Below are 7309 nucleotides of genomic sequence, written 5' to 3'. Positions count from 1 at the left end.
CCAACTGACTTTTCTATCAGCTAGATCAGGAACATAAAAAACATACTACTACTCATGTATTGGGAATAAATACTATCATTCATAATAAACTAACATTTATTTAATATTTCCAAGGAGCCAGATATAAGTAATACTATATGCCCTTACAGGTTAGGAAACTAAAATATGTTAAGTGACTGGCTTGAAATTATGCAACTCCTATGTGGCACAGCTGGGATTGCACCTGGCTGTCTAGCATCAGACTGTGTTCTAAACCATGCTCCTATTCTGTAATGAAGTAAGAAATGATTTTCCAGATGTCAACAAAGAACACAATCCATTATCAGGTGTCGAGTATCATCTTCAGAAGCAATGGAACTCTCAGAAACACACCTGCTCTGCCATTCCATTTTACCTATAAGAAAATAAAAGAAATAAAGAAAAGCTATAGGAAAAAATGTAATGGGAATTTGGAAGATGAGTAATGATGCTTTCCCAGTTTTACCAAACCCATGTGAACAGTGTAACAGCAATGTCATACAACACTTTATAAATTGGCAATCTCTGGAAACCAATACTGCTGCTCTCACCAGCATGATATTAAGTCTAGAAACTGGAACCACCACACATATAAGCTAATCAGGCTGTAGTCTAGTTCTTGGGATTGGTGAGAGTTTTTAGAAAGTTGTTAGCTCTATTTTTCACTGGGTTTTGTTCAACAATGTTGCTGTTTCTTTATTCATCCTATAAAGAACAACAACAAAGAAGTGGTCATCTGAGGCAATATTAACCTAAAGGGGAAAAAATTGGAATAATACACACACTATTTTCGGGGGGAGGTGGTGGGGGAGATGGAGTCTCACTCTGTCACCCAGACTGGAGTGCAGTGGCACAGTCTCAGCTCACTGCAACCTCCACCTCCTGGGTTCAAGCAATTCTCCTGCCTCAACCTCCTGAGTAGCTGGGACTACAGGCACATGCCGCCACCCCTGGCTAATTTTCTGTATTTTAGTAGAGATGGTGTTTCACCACGTTGCCCAGGCTGGTCTCGAACTCCAGAGCTCAGGCAATCCACCAGCCTTGGCCTGCCAGAGTGCAGGGATTACAGGTGTGAGACACTGAGCCCGGCCAACACGTACTATTTTTTAAAAACACACTATGTCTATTAGATGTTTGTGAAGCTACCTACATCAACATGAAATTAGATATAATTATAAACGCATAATAACAAAGTATAAATGTGGGTAATGGATATTAAGAATAAAATTTGAAAGTAGAGTTTTCACTGAATTTTTACATTTAATGTATACTAGGCGATAACACAAGTGTAGTTACTCTATTTCTCTTCTCTTTGGTTTTTTTTTTAAATTATATTTTATGTTCTAGGGTACATGTGTACAACGTGCAGGTTTGTTACATATGTATACATGTGCCATGTTGGTGTGCTGCACCCATTAACTCATCATTTACATTAGGTATATCTCCTAATGCTATCCCTCCCCCCTCCCCCCACCCCACAACGGGCCCTGGTGTGTGATGTTCCCCTTCCTGTGTCTAAGTGTTCTCATTGTTCAATTCCCACCTATGATTGAGAATATGCAGTGTTTGGTTTTCCGTTCTTGCGATAGTTTGCTGAGAATGATGGCTTCCAGCTGCATCCACTTTGGTCTTTTAAAGAACAAAGGCTTAACATTAAGCTAGCTGTTTTTATTAATATTAAAATCACCCATCAAGTGTTGATCTTAAGCAAAGGCTAGACACCAACAATATCATCTTTCAAAGGTTCTGTCTGTGGCAAGTGCCACATGGATTAAAAAAAAAGAAATTATACAGTTCTCAGTTTGATGAACCTCTGGAGATGACTGATAAAAGAAACTGTTCTAACAGCTTGAATCTCTAGATGATTTGGGAAATGTCACAGACAATAACAGGGAACTTTGGAATGGTGTAACAAATGGATGATCTCTGTCAGATTAGAGCACATATTTTTATCAATTTCAAAGGATTTGCTGCGAGTACTCCCAGCACGCTAATCATTCTAAATAATAGATCCAGTCGGTTCACATCTTATGAGACAAAATTAAAGCTTCTTGAAAAGTTAAAAGTATTTCTGTTTGAAAAATCTTTAGTTTCTAATTTATAAGGAAGACTTGAAGAGGCCTATCTCAGATATGTATCATTCCGTAATTTAAAATACCAAATGTTAACATCTGAAGAGCTGATGTGAGCATCAGAACTTTCTGGGTCAGAGCTCTGAAATCAGATTTAGTTAAAATTTTGGCTTTGCCACATTAGTGGCACCGGGACCGCTTATTGCCGATGGTGATGACCTGGCCATTGGGCAGCTCTAGCTCTTCTCCAGGGAGGAGGAGGATGTGGCAGTGGCCCTCTCCTTCTCGAAGTCCAGAAGTGACGTAGCACAGCTTCTCCCTGATGTGGCACATGATCTCCTGCTGGGCCGAGGTGGTGAAGCTGTAGCCACACTTGGTGAGGATCTTCATAAGGTGGTCAGTCAGGTCCCAGTCAGCCAGGTCCAGATGCAGGATGGTGTGTGGGAGGGCGTAGACCATGTAGATGGGCACCGTGTGGGTGATCCTGTCTCCAGAGTCCATGACAATGCCAGTGGTGCCCCCAGAGGTGTAGAGGGACAACACGGCCTGGATGGCCACGTACATGGCTGGGGTGTTGAAGATCTCAAACATGATCTGAGTCATCTTCTCTCTGTTGGCTTGGGGTTCAGGGAGGGTCTCAGTCAGCAGCACTGAGTGCTCCTCCAGGGCCACGCACAGCTCATTGTAGAAGGTGTGGTCCCAGATCTTCTCCATGTCATCCCAGTTGGTGACGATGGCATGCTCAATGGGGTACTTCAGGGTCGGGATGCCGCGCTTGCTCTGGGCCTTGTCGTCCACATAGGAGTCCTTCTGGCCCATGCCCATCATCATGCCCTGGTGCTGGGGGTGCCTGACAATGGAGGAAAATATGACTTGGGGGGCATCGTCCCCAGCAAAGCCAGCTTTGCCATGCTGGAGCCATTGTCAATGGCAAGCGCAGCGATCTCTTCTTCCATTGTGACCGGGAGAGGAAAGCGGCAGTGGAGCAGCAGGAGAACACAGTGAACAGACTGGCAGCAGCACCTGAGCTTGGACATCCTTTTAAAAGAGGAAACAACAGGCCTAGATAGTTTCCCTGGAAAGTTCTACCAAATATCTTAGAAAGAAATTACACCAATACCCTATAATCTCTTCCAGAAAATAGAAGCAGAGGGAATACTTCCAAACTCATTCTACGAAGCCAGCATTACCCTAATACCAAAAAACACAGACATTACAAGAAAAAAAATTATGAACCAATATCTCTCATGAACAGAGACTCAAAACTCCTCAAGAAATATTAGCAAAATAAATCCAACGATGTATAAAAGCAATTATAAATCATGGCCACATGGTATTTTATTCTGAGTATGTAAGGCTGGTTTGATACTCAAAAATCAATTAATTCATCATATCTGCAGGCTAAGAAGAAAAATTACAACATTGACAGATGCAGAAAAAGTATTTGGCAAAATCCAAAACCAATTTATGATAAAACCTCTCAGAAAAGTAGGAGTAGAGAACTTCTTCAATTTGATAAAGAACATGTACCAAGAAATCTCCAGCTAACAATATACTTAATGGTGAGAAACTAGATGATTTTCCCCTAAAATTGGGGACAAGGCTAGGGTATCCTCTCTCACTATATTCTGCATTGCTCCGGAAGTTCTATCTAATAGAATAAGACAAGAAAAGGATATAAAAAGTGTACAGGTTGAGAAGGAAGAAATAAAACTCTGTGCTCAGATGATACCATTTCCTATGAAGAAAATCTGCAAGAATTGACAACAAAATTCCTGGAACTAATAAGCAATTAGAGCAAAGTTACAGGATACAATATTAACATACAGAAGTCAATTTTTTTTATACAACTGCAATGATCAATTGAAATTTAAAATGAAAAACATGAATACCATTTGCATGAACACACACAAAAAACTTTGGTACAAATCTAGAAAAATATGTATAAGGTCTATAAGAGGAAAACAAAAATATAAGCATTGTATTAATGAGAGCAAATCAGATAATGTAAATGGGGAAAGTGACCTTTGAAGAACCTTACCAAACTTAGAGGGGGTGATATATTTGCTTATTTTCCTCACAATAAACTCTTTAGAGTCCTATTCATAGGGCAGAAGTCAGTATTTTTAAGGGCATCCCTATGCCCTAACAATGACATTATGAATGACCATTAACAATGGGTCTATGAACACTGATAAGACGGCCTCTTATTTCTTATAGAAAATCCTAGACTTTCTTAGTGTGGAAGGTTCCTCCTAGGTAATAACACTGTTCTCTCTGGAAAACACTCACATCCATACATTTGTTTATTCATACAGCCACAATCTCTAAGCCATATAATTTGTTACAACTTGCTTGGTCCCTCTGAACTTGGCTTTCTGTATTAAATGGCGATATTAATCTCATCTCTCATTGATTTACATTGAAAAATAAGATTATCAACAAAAAGCTCTTAGTTTAGTACCTAGCACATAGCAAGCATTCAGTAACCATTAGTTGTTCTCTTTGTTTTTCTACCTAATCTTCAAAGTAGACTGGGGTAGAGAGGACTAAATTCTCATTCTATTTGTCTCAGTCTGATGCTGCATGGAAATCTCTGGCAGGGCTGCCTTTCTGCAGCTTGACTACCATATATCTCTGATGCTTGTGATGCTTAAAAAGCCATCAGCCAAGGTAAAGTCTAGTAAAACAAAATATTTAATTTGAAAGTAGCCTGATATTATCATAGACAAAGTACATAGATCTTGTCAGAATTACATCTAATTGTTTCTTGCCAGGGCAATTAGACCAGAGAAAGAAATAAAAGATATCCATATTGGAAAGGAAGAAGTAAAACTATCTCTATTTGTATGTGACATTTTGAATACAGATAATTCTAAGGACTTCACTAAAAAGAATTACTAGAACCAATTAACAAGTTTAGCAAGACTGTAGGATATAAAAACAACAGAGAAAAATGTGTTGTATTTATAAATAATGGCATCAAAAGATACAAAAAATAAAACTAGGAAACTAATTTTGTTTACAATATAGAAAGAATAAAATACATTAACAAAAGAAATCTAAGACTTATACACTGAAAACTACAAAATGTCATTGAAATATTTAAAGTAGACCTAAATAAATGTAAAGACCTTCTATATTCATGGATTAAAAGTCAATATTTTTAAGATGGCAATATGCTCCAAATTGATCCACAGATTTAATGCAATACTTGTCAAAATTTCAGCTTGCTTTTGTGCATAAATTGACAAGCTGGTCCTACAATTTCTGTAAAAATGCAAGGAAGCTGTGATGGTTGATACTGAGCGTCAACTTGATTGGACGGAAGGATGCAAAGTATTGTTTCTGGGTGTGTCTGTGAGGGTGTTGCCAAAGGAGATTAACATTTGAGTCCGTGGACAGGGAGAGACAGACCCACCCTCAATCTGAGTTGGCACCATCTAATCAGCTGCCAACACAGATAGGATAAAAGCAGGCAGAAGAATGTGGAAGGACTGGACTTGCTGAGTCTTCTGGACTTCATCTTTCTGCCGTGCTGGGTGCTTCCTGCCCTCGAACATCAGACTCCAAGCTTTTCAGCTTTTGGACTCTTGGACCTACACCAGTGGTTTTCCAGGGGCTCTTGGGCCTTTGGCCACAGACTGAGGGCTGCACTGTTGGTTTCCCTACTTTTGAGGTTTTGGGACTCGAACGGGCTTCCTAGCTCTTCAGCTTGCAGACAGCCTATTGTGGGACTTCACTCTGTGATTGTGTGAGTCAGTACTCCGTAATAAACTCCCCTTCATATGTACATCTATACTATTAGTTCTGTTCCTCTAGAGAACCTCAACTAATACAGAACCTTAATAGCCAAAAAATATTGAATAAGGAAAACAAAGTGTGAGGAATCACATCTTTTGATCTCAAATCTTACTACAAAGATACAGTAATCAAGACCTTAATGGTACTGGCATGAAGATAGACATACAGATCTATGGATTAAAATAGAAATGCCAGAAATAAATCCTCACATTTATGGTCAATTAATTTTTGACAAGGCTGCCAAGACAATTCAGGGGGAACAAGAATAGTTTTTTTAAACAAACGATACTGGAATAACTAGATAACCTCATGAAAAAGAACAAGGTTGGACTCCTATGTCATACCATATACAAAAATTAACTAAAAAAATGTGTAGACCCAAATGTAAGAACTGTAACTATAAAAACCTTTAGAAGAAAACAGGAATACATCATCATGACTGAAGATCAGCCAATGGTATCTTAGGTCTGACACTGAAAGCACAAGTACAAGCAATAATCAAGCAACAGAAAAAGAAGGTAAACTAAACATCATCAAAAGGTTTTAAGCTTTTTAGCTTCAAGTCCCATCACCATCAAGAAAGTGAAGACAACCTACAGAATGTGAGAAAATATTCGCAAAACATATACCAGAAATGGGAATTATATGTACAATACATCCAAAGATTAAAAAACCAAACCCATGCACTTACAATTCAACCATAAAAAAGTGGCACAATTTTAAAATGGACAAAAGACTTGAATAGTCATTTATCTAAAGAAGACATACTAATGACTAACAGCATATGAAAAGATGCTTGATATCATTGGTTAATAGGGAAAGAAAAATTAAAGCCATGAGATACCACTTCACACCCATCAGGGTAGCTACAATCAAAAAGATAGACAATAATTAATGTTGATAAGGATGTAGAGAAATTGGAACTCTCACACTTTGATGGTGGGGGTGTCAAATGGTGCAGACACTTTAGAAAACAATTACTCAACATATTAACAGAGTCATCATATGACCCAGCAATTCCATTCTGTAGTGTGTACTCCTGAGGTAAATGATATATTTGCCTCAAATATATCAATATATCAAATATGTATGTCAAATATATGTATTTGCTTCAAATATTTGAGGATATATCTGAAATCAAAGGAATGATTATTAGTTTGGCCATTTAAATGTCACGGGTCATTTTTATACACATATATAAAATATATATGTGTATAAAATATAAATGTGTATAAAATACACATATATATGTGTATAAATGTATATTTATATATATAAAATATATATGTGTATAAAATGGCAAAGTCCTTCTGCATTCTACTGGACAAATTCTCATTACACCTTTAATATTAGCACAAGCTTTAGTTCTATTTGTTGTTGTTTTGCCTATTTGGTACATCATAATATTTGTGGTC

General features: G+C 37.9%; 1 pseudogene across 1 annotated transcript; it reads right to left on the bottom strand.

Moving 5' to 3' along the window:
- Nucleotides 1-2270: 2270 nt before the first annotated feature.
- LOC112634475 lies at nucleotides 2271-3127 on the bottom strand (annotated as a pseudogene). The gene has a single exon (XR_003121781.1). The product of XR_003121781.1 is annotated as an actin-like (transcript).
- Nucleotides 3128-7309: the final 4182 nt, after the last annotated feature.

Source organism: Theropithecus gelada, chromosome 1, assembly GCF_003255815.1.
Source record: "Theropithecus gelada isolate Dixy chromosome 1, Tgel_1.0, whole genome shotgun sequence".
Lineage (NCBI taxonomy): Eukaryota > Metazoa > Chordata > Mammalia > Primates > Cercopithecidae > Theropithecus > Theropithecus gelada.
Note: the sequence above shows the minus strand (reverse complement) of the source record. Positions and strands in the feature narration are given on the sequence as shown.